The sequence below is a fragment of the Dipodomys ordii genome, unplaced genomic scaffold, assembly GCF_000151885.1.
Source record: "Dipodomys ordii isolate 6190 unplaced genomic scaffold, Dord_2.0 Scaffold116, whole genome shotgun sequence".
Taxonomy (NCBI): Eukaryota; Metazoa; Chordata; class Mammalia; order Rodentia; family Heteromyidae; genus Dipodomys; species Dipodomys ordii.
The window spans coordinates 3,960,541-3,975,110 of NW_012267332.1; the positions used below are offsets into that span (position 1 = coordinate 3,960,541).

General features: G+C 43.5%; 1 long non-coding RNA gene across 1 annotated transcript in view; it reads left to right on the top strand.

The window, feature by feature from the left end:
- The window catches only part of LOC105995194, an 80,008-nt gene that overhangs the window by 17,528 nt on the left and 47,910 nt on the right, over positions 1–14,570 (top strand). Inside the window, exons 3-5 of the long non-coding RNA XR_001175553.1 lie at positions 448–531; positions 2,128–2,276; positions 10,299–10,375. This is a non-coding gene — a long non-coding RNA (uncharacterized LOC105995194). The remainder of the gene's footprint in view (positions 1–447; positions 532–2,127; positions 2,277–10,298; positions 10,376–14,570) is intronic.

Below are 14,570 nucleotides of genomic sequence, written 5' to 3' on the forward strand. Positions count from 1 at the left end.
TGATTTTTTTTTTTTTTTGGTCGGTCATGGGGCTTGAACTCTGGGCCTGAGCGCTGTCCCTCAGCTCGTCAGCTCAAGGCGAGCGCTCTACCACTTGAGCTACAGCGCCACTTCCGGTTTTCTGGTGGTTTATTGGAGATAAGAGTCTCACGGTCTCTCCTGCCCAGGCTGGCTTTGAACCGCGATCCTCAGATCTCAGCCTCCTGAGTAGCTAGGATTACAGGCGTGAGCCACCAGCGCCCGGCTTCAGAATGATTTTTTAATGCTAATTTATTTTTTTACAATAGCTTTTGAGTACTTCTGATAATGGAAGTTTCCGTGCTGTAACATTTTATTTTGCATAAAATCACCTAGGGTGTTTGTAGAACATGTGGATTCCTGTGTAGCAAAAAGCCTTTTTATTGATTTAAGAGTAGTTTTTAAGATCTTCCTGTTCTTTTCACTAAGGCTTCTGACTCAGAAAGTTCACCAGTGCTCCAGGATGAATCACTGTTGCTGTGGATGTCCTTGTAAAGCAACTCGGAAACCTTGGTAAGTTGTTCATACTTGTTTTTTGTTTTTGTTTTTGGGTCCGGTCGTAGGGCCTGAACTCTGCGTCTGGGTGCTGTCCCTCAGCTCTTCAGCTCAAGACGAGCGCTCTACCACTCGAGCCACAGTGCCACTTCCAGCTTTTTTCTTTTTGCTTATGTGGTGCTGAGGAATCAAACCCAGGGCCTCATGCATGCAAGGCAAGCGCTCTACCACTGAGCCACCTTCCCAGCCCCACTTTTTTTTTTTTGTCAGTCATGGGTCTTGAACTCTGGGTCTGGGTGCTGCCCCTGAGGTCTTCAGCTCAAGGCTAGTGCTCTACCACTTGAGCCACAGTGCCACCCCTGGTTTTCTGGAGATAAGAGTCTCAAGGACTTTCCTGCCTGGGCTGGCTTTGAGCTGAAATCCTCAGATCTCAGCCTCCTGAGTAGCTAGGGTTACAGGCGTGAGCCACCGGTGTCCGGCTTTGTTAATACTTTCAACGCGGTTCCCCAGTAGCCTGGTAGAGAAGAAAAGGGAAAATGATTGCCATGTGGCACTAGTCTTCTTTCAGCAGATAGTTATTAAACACCTACTTAGTGCTGGAGCCCTTTCTATACACTTACAAAGTCCTGCTATTATGGACCTTTCATGCTTATGAAGTTGGGCAAAGAAATAAATAACTAGTAAATGTATCATGTTAGTAGATTTTCTTTTACCATGTGAACATGGTAAAATGATGTGAAACTTTATATTAAAAATGATTATGTTAGGGCTGGGAATTTGGCTTAGTGGTAGAATGTTTGCCTAGTATGCATGAAGCTCTGGGTTTGATTCCTCAATACCACATAAATAAAAAAGCCGGAAGTGGTGTGGTAGGCCATTAGTCTTGAGCACAGAGAGGCTCAGGCACAGTGCCCAGGCCTCCGAGTTCAAGACCAAGGACTGGCAAAACCAAACAAAACAAAAAACAGAAAAATGTTGATATTAAACTAAGCAACAACATGTTTTTTCTTTCTTCCCAGTCACTTACTTTTTCCAGTCCTGGGGTCTGAACTCTGGACCTGGGCGCTGTCCCTCAGCTCTTTAGCTCAAGGCTACTGCTCTACCACTTGAACCACAGCACCACTTCTGGCTTTTTTCTGCTTATGTGGTGCTGAGGAATTGAATCCAGGACCTCATGCATGCAAGGCAAGCGCTCTACCACTGAGCCACCCCTCCATCTGCCCCGCTCTACTCATTCTTGTAATACCCACCAATCTTTCAATACTAAGTGTGGAAAAGGTCATAGATGATGTCCTCAGTAGTCTGGATTATGGAAATTATCAAGTTTTTTGTTGTTGATTGTGGAGCTTGAACTTGGGGCCTGCGTGTTGTTTTATCCCTGAGTTCTTTTGCTCAAAGCTAGCACTTACCATTTTGATCCACAGCACCACTTCGGTTTCTGGTGGTTAATTGGAAATAAGAGTCTCACGGGACTATCCTGCCAGGGTTGGCATTGAACTGCAATCCTCAGAACTCAGCCTCCTGAGTAGTTAGGATTACAGGTGTGAGCCACCAGTTCCTGGTGGAAGATAGCAGTTTTTGTTCAATTGTTTCTGTTTGTTTCTGCATATGTAGTGCTGTGTATCAAACTTTCGGCCTTGTCAATAGTAGATGAGCACTCTACCATTCAGCCTTATCTCTGGCTCTGTGAAGACACCAAATCTGTCAGATCTTTGTGAGAGAGTGCACAGCAGAAGAGGAGGGGAATCTTCTCAGTGATTAAGGTAACACAGTGAATAAGGTAAGTAGGGGAGGAAAGGCTGGCTCTCCCCTTGGCTCCTGTCAGGCAGGCTCTTAGAAATGCCATTTCCAGAACACAAGTGACAGGCCAGTAGTTTTAGAGCCTACAACCTACTCTATCATAGATCCTCTTCAGAAATAAGTTGGGAGGTGAGCTAGTCTGTGCAAACCACTGCTGAGAATCAGAAATGGAGCTGGGTGCCAGTGGCTCATGCCTGTAATCCTATCGACTCAGGAGGCTAAGATCTGAGGAACATGGTTCAGAGCCAGCTTAGACAGGAAAGGTGATGAAACTCTTATCACCAATTAATCACCAGAAATCCAGAAGTGATACTGTAGCTCAAAGTGGTAGAGCACTAGCCTTGAGCAAGAGAGCTCAGGGACAGTACATAGGCCCCGAGTTCAAGCCCCATGACCAACCAAAAAGAAAATCAGAAGTGAAGTGGGGAAGTGGAGGGGTGGAAGGGTAACTCAAGTAAGTAGGTAGCATATGCTCCTGTTTTGATTTGGTTTTGATGCTGTGAATTGAACTCAAAGCTTCATACTAAGTGTGTACTCTACCATTCAGCTACATTACCAGCCCCTAAATTCCTATTTTTGTGAGTTTTTTTTTTTTTTCGTCCAGTCGTGGGGCCTGAACTCTGGGCCTGGGCGCTGTCCCTCAGCTCTTCAGCTCAAGGCTAGCGCTCTACCACTTGAACCACAGCACCACTTCTGGCTTTTTTCTTATGTGGTGCTGAGGAATCAAACTCATGGCCTCTGGCATGCAAGGCAAGCGCTCTACCACTGAGCCACCTTCCCAGCCCCTTTTGTGAGATTTTATTAGAACACAGTCTTCCTTATTGTCTTTTGTACTACAGTGTAGTTAAGTAGTTGATACAGACTAGGGCCTAAAAATATTACCAACTGGCTCTTTATAGAAAGTTTGCCAACTTCTAGCATAGGTTAAGTGTAATGTGTCTACAGATTCTCCCATTTTGTTACTGTGGAACTTTCCTTTATAGCTGAATCTAGAAAAAATAAATGGAATCAGTTTGCTTCTGAATTTCTTTTTTCCTAACATTAAATTCACCAAGACAGAATATTCACAAAGTGGGCTATGCATACAGAAGGAACTATATGTTATATGTTTTGTTGTAGTTAACTCATTTATTCTCTATGATTCTTCCATTTCTTTCTTTCTTTCTTTCTTTTTGTCAGTCGTGGGGCTTGAACTCTGGGCTTGGGAGCTGTCCCTCAGCTCTTCAGCTCAAGGCTAGTGCTCTACCACTTGAGCCACAGTGCCACTTCTGGTTTTCTCGTGGTTTATTGGAGATAAGAGTCTCATAGACTTTGCTGCCTGGGCTGGCTTTGATCCTTAGATCTCAGCCTTCTTAGTAGCTACTTTTATAGGCATGAGCCACTGGCTCGCGGCTAGATTCCCCTATTTCTTTGTTCTTTTCAGATTGACTTCGAAAACTTTATTCATTCATAAGTATCCAGAAAATTGTAACTTATGTTTTCTTTTTAAAATTTTCCCTTCATTTCATATTTAGTAGCTTATGTTAATTGTACCTTTATTTTATTTTATTTTTTTGCTAGTCCTAGGGCTTGAATTCAGCCTGGCACTGTCCCTGAACTTCTTTTGCTTAGGGCTAGCACTATACCACTTAAGCCACAGTGCCCCTTCTGGCTTTTTCTGTTATGTAGTACTTAGGAATCGAACCCAGGGCTTCATGCATGCTAGGCAAGCACTCTACCACTATGCCACATTCCCAGCCTGTACCCTGATTTTAATGTACTTCACTCCTCTGTCATTTCTTTTCTCTTTTTTTTTGTCAGTCATGGGGCTTGAACTCTGGTCCCTTGCACTGTCTCTGAGCCTTCAGTTCAAGGCGAGTGCTCTACCACTTGAGCCACAGCACCACTTCTGGTTTTCTTGTGGTTAATTGGAGATAAGAGTCTCACAGACTTTCCTGCCTTGGCTGCCCAGCTTCCTCTGTCATTTCTATAGAAGTTTTAACCTTTCTGGAGAAAAGCTACGTTAAAACGTTCTCTCTCTTTCTTTCTTTTTTTTGTGGGTCATGGGCCTTGAACTCTGGGCCTGTGTGCTGTCCCTCAACTCTTCAGTTCAAGGCAAGTGCTCCACCATTTGAGCCACAAGCACCACTTCCGGTTTTCTGGTATTTTGTTGCATGCATGAGGCCCTGGGTTCGATTCCTCAGCACCACATAAGCAAAAAGAAAAAAAAAGCCAGAAGTGGTGCTGTGGCTCAAGTGGTAGAGCGCTTGCCTTGAGCTGAAGAGCTGAGGGACAGTGCCCAGGCCCAGAGTTCAGGCCCCACGACTGGACCCAAAAAAAAAAAAAGTATCACTGACTTTCCTTCCCTGGCTGGCTTTGAATCGTGAATCTCAGATATCAGCCTCCTTAGTAGTTAGGATTATAGGCATGAGCCACTGGCTTCCAGCACTATTTTTCCATTTTCTATTTTCTTTTGTTCTCAGGGCAATATGAGATGCTTAGCTTATTTATTTGATGCTTTTTATTGAGCATCTACTATGAGTTCTCACACTGTGTGCTCTCTCTCACCGAATCTTTACCAAAAACCAGAGTCAGTTTCCATCTTATTATTTTATTTTATTTTTTAAATTTACTTTTTTCTGCCGGTCATGAGGCCTGAACTCTGGGCCTGGGCGCTGTCCCTCAGCTCTTCAGCTCAAGGCTAGTGCTCTACCACTTGAGCCACAGCACCACATCCGGCTTTTTCTGCTTATGTGGTGCTGAGGAATCGAACCCAGGGCCTCGTGCATGCAAGGCAAGCACTCTACCACTTAGCCACCTTCCCAGCCCCCCATCTGATTTTAAAAATGAGTCTTAGAATGCATAAATAGCTTTACCAGAGAAGTACATTTTACTGTTGTGGTTTGGATTATTGTTGTTTTGTGGTGCTTCAGATCCTATCTAGGGCCTTGTATAAGCTAGATACTAGGTTGTTGTTTCTATATTATCCAGGGTGGTCTCAAACTCTTGATCTTATTTGATTAACTTGCCTCATCCTCCCCTGTGTTGCTACTACAGGGGCATACACTGCTTCTTTTAAGTCTTAAATGTCTCCCAAAGCCCCATGTGGTAAAGGTTTGGTTCCCAAGTGTAATGCTGTTGGGAGGTGATAGAATCTTTTTGAGATAGGACTTTGTGGAGGAAGTTTAGAGATATTAATAAAATTGATCCTCAAGGGCTGGGAATGTGGCTTAGTGGTAGAGTGCTTGCCTAGTATGAAGCCCTGGGTTCAATTCCTCAGTACCACATAAACAGAAAAGGTCAGAAGTGGAGCTTTGGTTCAACTTATAGAGTTCTAGCCTTGAGCAAAAGAAGCCCAGATACAGTGCCCAGGCCCTGAGTTCAAGCCCCAGGATGACAAAAGCAAACCGAAACAAAAAAAAAAAAGCCAGCTACTAGTGGCTTATTCCTATAATCCTAACTACTCAGAGGACTGAGATCTGAGGATCACGGTTCAAATCCACCTCGGGTCAATCTCCAATTAACAACCAAAAATGAAAATGAAAAAGGAGGAGGAGGAAGAGGAAGGAGAAGAAGAAGAAGAAGAAGAGGAGGAGGAGCAGGAGGAAGAAGAAGAAGAAGAAACTGTGCACTTGTAGCTCACCCCTGTAATCCTAGCTACTCAGGAGGCTGAGATCTTATGATGATTGAGGTTCAAAAACCAGTCCCAGTAGCAACGTCTACAAACTCTTATCTTTAATTAATTAACCCAAAAGTTGGAAGACAAAGTGTGACTCAATTGGTACAGAGCTCTAGCCTCCAGCGCAAAAGCTCAAGGACAGTGCTTAGGCCCTGAGTGAAAGTGTCAGACTGGAAAAAAAAATGCCCAAGATCCTCAGACCTCAGCCTCCTGAGTAGCTAGGATTACAGCTGTGAGCCACCACCCACTGATTTTCTTTTCTCCTTTTTTTTTTTCAATTTAGAAATTTTTCTTTTCTCCTTTTAACTTGCTTATAATGGTAATTTCATTCCACTATTGGAAAAGTGACTGATACAGGCAGCTCTGCTCTGCTCTTCCTTGTAGCTTAACATAGGTCAAAAGGGACAGACAGCTTGAGCTGAAACTTCTGAAACTGTGATACCTAAATCTTTTTTCCTTTTAACCTGTTTGTGCCAATTATTTTGTTCCAACGCTAGATAAGTGACTAACACTATCACTTGGCTAACTAGTGGTAGAGTTGGTACTTAAAAGTATAATTCATGCTCCCATTTTCTTTCTTTTTTTTGTCAGTCATGGGGCTTGAACTCTGGGCTTGAGCACTGTCCCTGCGCTCTTCAGCTCAAGGCGAGTGCTTGAGCCCCAGCGCCACTTCCAGTTCTCTGGTGGTTTAATGGAAATAAGAGTTTCACGGACTTTCCTGCTTGGGCTGGCTTTGAACCGTGATCCTCGGATCTCAGTCTCCTAAATAGCTAGGATTATAGGTGTGAGCCACCGGCACCTGGCTAATGTTCCCATTTTCTTTTCTTTTTCCCCCCTCAAATCTCAGCCTCCTGGGTAGCTAGAATTACTGATGTGAGCCACCATCACCAGGACCTTTCTTATTTTTTATGGTGCTTGGAGTTGAATCTAGAATCTCATTCCTGCTAAGCACATACCTTACCAACTGATATGCCTCCATGTCTTCCTTTCCCTTTGCTTTTTCCTTTCCCTTTCCTCACATGCTTATCCTCTTATAGGATTCTTCATTACCACTGAGCTACACCCCCAATCACCATTCTTTTTTTTTTTTTTTTTTTTGTGGTATTGAGCATCAAACCTTGCTCCTGAGGATCTCAGCCTCCTGAGTACCTAGGATTAATAGGAGTGAGGCACACAAGCTATGCTGTTTGGCCTTTTTTCTTTTCCTTTTTTTTTTTTTTTTGTCAGTAGTAGGGCTTGAACTCTGGGCCTGGGCACAGTCCCTTAGTTCTTCAGTTCCAGGATAGCACTCTACCACTTGAGCCACAGTGCCACTTCCGGCTTTCTGGTGGTTTACTGGGGATAAGAATTTCAAGGACTTTGCTGCCCAGGCTGGTTTTGAACCATGATCCTCAGATCTCGGCTTCTTAAGTAGCTAGGATTAGAGGCAGGTGCCTGGCTCTGTTTGGCCCTTGTTGTTGTTTTTATTAAATGTCATTTGTGGGGCTTGAACTCAGAATCTAGAACCTGTCTCTTAGCTTTTTTTTTCTTACTTATTTTCATTGTTATTATAAAGGTGATGTACAGAGGGGTTACAGTTATATGAATACATTTCTTTTTTTTGCAATTTTTTATTGTGATTAAGTGAATACATAAATTTCACAGTATTGTGGGACAGTGATGCTTACTTACAGTCACAAACACATTCTAACTCTCATGGGGCAAATTGTCTTTATCGTGGTCTATAAAGTTTACCAGGTCTATGAGCTTTGACAAGTTATTTCTTCCACATCAGGTACATTTCTTTCCTTTTGCTTAGTGTCAACTATTTCCTCTTTCCTGCTCATTTCCTCCCTCCCTCCCATCGACGCCATTGAGTTGTTTAGTTCGTTTTGAACAATTACCAGTGCAGCTGATGGGTACCACTGTTGTATGTTTTCCCCTGTTAACCTCTGTTTCTGTGTCCTCCTCCTAGTTTCCCTCCGATGTACACATATGTACCATATATGTGATCAGCATGTGGTCATTTAGTAATGATTGGGCCATATGAGTGGAGGTCCTTTGTTTCTCAAGTCTTGTTTACTTTGTCATATCACCTTACGTTTTGAGTTTAACATCCACTTATCAGGGAGACCATGTGCTGTTTGTCTCTTTGCTCTTGGCTTACCTCACTCAACATGATTTTTTCTAGTTCCATTCATTTCCCTGCAAATATCATTATTTTATCCTTTCTAATGGCTGCACAATATTCCATTGTGTATAGGTACCACAATTTTTGGATCCATTCATCTGGGGGGGGCATCTGGGTTGTTTCCATATCCTGGCTATTGTAAACAGTGCTGCAATGAACATGGAGGTGCATGTGTCCTTGTATCCCAGTTTCTGTTGTTCAGGATAGATGCCTAGGAGTGGTATAGCTGGGTCATAGGGGAGGTCAATATTTAGCTTTCTGAGGACCCTCCAGATTGCTTTCCAAAGTGGTTGTATTAGTGTTCATTCCCATCAGCAGTGTAATAGGGTTTCTCTTTGTCTGCATCTCCTCCAACATTTGTCATTGGCTGACTTTAGGATGTGGGCCATTCTGACTGGGGTAAGGTGGTATATTAGGGTTGTCTTTATTTGCATTTCCTTTACAACCTTTCTTAGCTTTTTAAAAAACTGGTCCTGCAGCTTGAACTCAGGACCTGGACTCTGTCCCTAAGCTTCCCTTCCCCCCGCCCCCCTCATTCCTGGAGCTTGAACTGGAGAGACTGGGTGCTGTTCAGAGCTTTTTTGTGCTCAAGGCTTTCTTTCTACCTCTTTGAACCACAGCTCCACTTCCTATTTTCTGGAGATTAATTGGGATAAGAGACTCAAGGACTTTTCTGCTGCTGGCTTTGAACTGTGATCCTCTGACTCAGCCTCCTGAGTAGCTAGGATTACAGGCTTCTTTCCTGTCTTACATGTCACACTGTTCATCTTTTTTGTCATAGGCTCATCTGTTTCTAATTCGTTTCCTCTTTAGATAAGTCCTCAAGCTGTTATTACATTTCTCAGTTAAAAGTTAAAGGTCCAGAAGTGGCACTGTGACTCCAGTGGTAGAATACTACTAGCCTTGAACACAGAGAGCCTCAGGAACAGTGCCTAGGCTTTGAGTTCAATTCCCAGGACTGGCAAAAAAATTTTTTTTTATAAGTTAAGATCTTAACTAGGCACCAAAGGCTCATGCCTATATTCCTAGCTGTTTAGGAGGTTGATATGAAGCTTGCAGTTGGAAGCTAGTGTAGGCAAAAAAACAAAACAAAACAAAAAAATGAATTTTTTTAATTTTTTATTTTTTAAGGTTGTGGGGCTTTAACTCTGGGCCTGGGTGCTATCCCTCAGCTCTTCAGCTCAAGGTTAGCACTCTACCACTTGAGCCACGGCGCTACTTCTGGTTTTCTGGTAGTTTATTGGAGATAAGAGTCTTATGGAGGGCTGGGAATGTGGCTTAGTGGTATAGTGCTTGCCTAGCATGCATGGGTTCGATTCCTCAGTACCACATAAACAGAAAAAGCCGGAAGTGGTATTGTGGTTCTAGTGGTATGGCGCTAACCTTGAGCAAAAGAAGCTCAGGGATAGTGCCCAGGCCCTGAGTTCAAGCCCCAGGACTGGCAAAAACAAAACAAAACAAGAGTCTCACGGGTTTTCTTTCTCTGTCTGGCTTTGAACCGTGATCTTCAGATCTTAGCCTCCTTATTAGCTAGGATTATAGGCATGAGCCACCTGTGCCTGCCCCCTCAGGAGATTCTTTAATTAACTAAATTCAATTAACTAATTCAATTAATCAAAAAAGCTGGAAGTAAGACTGTGCCTCAAGTGGTAGATTGCTAGCCTTGAGCACAACAGTTCAGGGACAGTGCCTAGGCCCTAAGTTCAAATCCCAGGATGGGCACAAAAAAATGTTGACATTCTTTTTGTTGTGGCATTGTTGGCATTTATCCAGGATGTGTGATACACACAGCAGATTTCTATTCTTTTGTTTCCTTATGATTGTTTTATGATTATGCATAAAAGGAGTTTCACAGACTTTCCTGCCCAAGCTGGCTTTGATCTGCAATCCTCAGATCTCAGCATCCTGAGTTGCTAGAATTACAGATGTGAACCACAGGCATCCAGCCATAGATCTTTTTTCATGACTGTGATGTGTCATTATCTTTATTTTATTTTCTTGTTCAGAGCTCCTATGTTTGCATTCTCCACCAGCATGTCCTCTACCTTGTTTAAGCCCTTAAGTGAATGTTTAGCTAAAACCACTGTTCCAAAGACAAGGTAGTAGGGGCCTGGTTTTTGATAATTTTCTCTATCTATCCCTAAATTTGGCTTGCAGGATTTGGAGGAATCAGTCTTTCCACTGACATCTTGAAATGTGAGCTGGACAAAGGAAACGGTATCCCACTCAGTCAGGTAAGTAATTATTGACCATGAAAATAAAACATTTTTCTTTAGTCTTTTTGTTCTATTTGCATTTAATAGTTTTTCTCATAGTGAACCAACTCATTTTTTTTAGAAAAAGGTATTCTACTTCTTGGGGTGTTTTTGTTGCTAAATTTGCTATTTACAATTTTGTTTTCTATTTGATTTACTAGTATTTTCTTTCTAGGTTGAAAAGTGAATTTTGAGGGACAGGATAGCACTTTGTCATTTGTTTATCTTAGGATTATTAATGAACTTTGCCTACTATTTTAAAGTAAGTAAGTCTCAATTATGTGCCATGCTGTTAAATATACACTAATAACTCCATTTCAGAATTGGCATATAATGCCAGGCATAGTGGCTTAAGGTTATAGTCTTAGCTAATCAGGAGGATGAGATTGGGAGGATCATACATGGAGGCCAGTCCAGGCACAAGTATAGCTTTTTTTTTTTTTTTGCCAGTCCTAGGGCTTGAACTCAGTGCTTGGGCACTGTACCTGAGCTTCTCTTTGCTCAAGGCTAGCAGTCTACCACTTGAGCCACAACACCACTTCTGGCCTTTTCTGTTTATGTGGTACTGAGGAATCGAACCCAGGGCTTCATGCATGCTAGGCAAGCACTCTACCACTAAGCCACATTCCCAGCCCCACATATTTTTGTTTTTATTTTTAATTTGCCAGTTAGAGAAACAAAAATAAAATGGTCTCCTTTTTTTTTTTTTTCATGGGGCTTGAACTCTGGGCCTGGGTGCTGTCCCTGAGCTCTTCAGCTCAAGGCTACCAACTACCACTTGAGCCACAGCATCACTTCCAGCCTTTTCTGTTAATGTGCTACTGAGAAATTAAATCCAGGGCTTCATGCATGCTAGGCAAGCGATCTACCACTAAGCCACATTCCCAGCCCTCCTTTATTTTTTTTCTTCCTCTTTTTGTTTTTTCCTTCCTTCTTTCCTTCCTTCCTTCCTTCCTTCCTTCCTTCCTTCTTTCTTTCTTTCTTTCTTTCTTTCTTTCTTTCTTTCTTTCTTTCTTTCTTTCTTTCTTTCTTTCTTTCTTTCTTTCTTTCTTTCTTTCTTTCTTTCTTTCTTGTGTGTGTGTGTGTCTGTGTGTCTGTGTTTGTACTGGGGCTTGAACTCAAGACCTGGGAGCAGCCATCCCTTAGGCTTTTCACTTAAGGCTGGCATTCTACCACTTGAGCCACAGTGCCACTTCTGGCTTTGTCTGAGAAGTTTATTGGAGATAAGTACCATGGACTTTTCTGCCCAGGCTGGCTTTGAACCACAGTCCTCAGATCTCATCCTCCTGAGGAGCTAGGATTACAGGTGAAAGCCACCAGCACCTTCTCCACCAACACCGACCCCCACCCCCACCCCCCCTTTTTTTTTTTCCAAAGACAATCTTGCTCTATAGCCCAGACTAGTCTGGAACTCAAGATCCTCTTACTGTCTTAGTTCTCCAGTGGGAATACCATCAGGCACCACCTGCTTTTTTGGTTTTTTTTACCACCTGCTTTTTGTAATAAGAAGACAAGTATGTTTTCCTGTGGTTTCTCATTTATGCTAATTCTTACTATTTTATTTTATTTTTATTTTATTTGGTTGGTCGTAAGGCTTGAACTCTGGGCCTAGGCACTATCCCTGAACTCTTCAGCTCAATGCCAGCGCTCTACCGCTTGAGCCACAGCGCCACTTCAGGTTTTCTAGTGGTTTATTGGAGATAAGAGTCTCACGGACTTTGTTGCCTGGACTGACTTTGAACCGAGATCCTCAGATCTCAGCCTCCTGAGTAGCTAGGATTACAGGTGGGAGCCACTGGGCACCCCGCACAAGAATGTTTCCTTAATCAGGCTCTGCCCCTCCCCCCTCACCATTGTGGGACTTGAACTCTGGGCCTGGGTGCTGCTCTTCTGCTCAAGGCTAGCACTCTACCACTTGAGCCACAGCGCCACTTCCAGCTTTTTCTGCTTACGTGGTGCTGAGGACTCGAACCTAGGGCCTCATGCATGCAAGGCAAGCACTCTACCACTGAGCCACCTTTTCAGCCCACTTAGGCTTATTTAAGTACAGGTTTTTCTCTTTTTTTCTCCTCCTTCTTGTTTTTTTGTTTTTTTGTGTCTTGTTCTTGTTGTTGCTAGTCTTGGGATTTAAAATAAGGGCCTGTGTGCTATCCCTGAGCTTTTTTGCTCAAGGCTAGCACTCTGCCACCTGAGCTAGAGCTCCACCTCCATCTTTTCCAGTGGTTACTTGGATATAAAGAGTCACTCAGACTTTACTGCCTGGGCTGGCTTTGAACCTTGATACTCAGATCTCAGCCTCCTAAACAGCTAGGATTATAGGGGTGAGCCACTAGCATCTGGCCTTAACTTTTCTTTTTCTTTCTTTTTTGTTTTTATTTTTGTTGGTTGAACTTGAACCCCTGGCCTGGGCTCTGCCCCTGAGCTCTTTTTGCTCAAGGCTAGTGCTCTAGCACTTTGAGCCACAGCTCTACTTTTGGTTTTTGAGTGGTGAATTGGAGATGTGCCACAGGGACTTTTCTGCCCAGGCTGGACTTTCTTTCAACCCCAGTCCTCAAATCTCAGACTCCTGAGTTGCTAAGATTACAGGCATGAGCCACCAGCTAGCTCCAACTTTTTCTTTCCTTCTTTTCCTCTTTCTCTTTCTTTTTTTCTTTCCTCCTTCCTTCCTCCCTCCCTCTCTCCCTCCCTCCCTCCCTCTCTCTCTCTCTCTCTCTCTTTCTTTCCTTCCTTCTGCCTGTCTGTCTTTCTGTCTCTGTCTCTCTCTTTTTTTTTTTTTGTCTGTCATGGGGCTTGAACTCTGGGCCTGGGTGCTTTCCCTCAGCTCTTAAGCTATAGGCGAGAGCTCTATCACTTGTGCTACAGTGCCCCTTCCAGTTGTCTGAGTGGTTTATTGGAGATAATTGGATTCTCATGGACTTTCCTGCCGGGGCTGTTTTTGAACCAATACTCAGATCTCAGCCTCCTAAGTAGCTAGGATTGCAGGTGTGAGTCACTAATGCTGTTTGTTGTTGTTGTTGTTTGTTTTTGTTTTGTTTTGCTTTGTCAGTTGTGGGGCCTGAGCTCCTTCCTGGGTGCTGTCCCTGAGCTCTTTAGCTCAAGGCTACAACTTTAGCCATAGTGTCCATTTTTCTGGTGGTTAATTGGAGATAATTCGAATCTCATGGACTTTCCTGCCTGGTCTGGCTTTGAACAGTGATCCTCAGATCTCAGCCTCCTCAGTAGCTAGGATTACAGGTATGAGCCACCAGTGCCCAGCTTCAACTTTTCTTTAGAAAGCATTTGAGTGTGGGTGGCATTGACATTGTTCATTTCATTCTGTGTGTGTGTGTGTCTTTAAAATTGCTTGTTGCAAGAGTTACCAAGTCTTTCAGGGTCACCTTATTGTTAAAAGTTTGTGGGTTTTTTTAAATCTTTTTTTGGTATAGAATCTTGTTAAATATAGCGCAAGCTGGCCTGGGAATCAAGATATTGCTGTCTCAACCTCCTGAGTATTTAGACTTACATATGCAGCACCATACCTGGCTTCATGGATATATATTCTGCTTTGATTCAACATGCTAGTGTGGATAGGCTCTTTTTTTTGGGGGGGGGGGTCCGGTCGTGGGGCCTGAACCCTGGGCCTGGGCACTGTCCCTCAACTCTTCAGCTCAAGGCTAGCGCTCTACCACTTGAGCCTCATCCGGCTGTTTTCTTTTTGCTTATGTGGTGCTGAGGAATCGAACCCAGGACCTCATGCATGCAAGGCAAGCACTCTACCACTGAGCCACCTTCCGTATAGGCTCTTAAGAACAGAGAATTCTGCACAAGTTTGTAGCAGTTCCTTAAACTGTGTTCTTACTGAGGTACTCGTTAGCTTCTTACTTTTGGTAGCACACATTCTGTGGTGAGCTTTCTTTGGCAGTCTGTCTGTGGAGAAATTAATGGTAACTGGGATTGCATGAAATTCCAAATATAGGAGGACCTTAATATGGTTATGCTGTGGTAAGCAGGGAAGGTGTTGAATTCAGGGTCTTGCACTTGCTAGGCACTCCTCCAGCCTTGTCTTCTTTTTTTGGGGGGGGGGGTCTAGTCATGGGGCCTGAACTCTGGGCCTGGGCGCTGTCCCTCAGCTCTTCAGCTCAAGGCTACCACTCTACTACTGAACCACAGCACCACTTCCAGCTTTTTTCTTTTT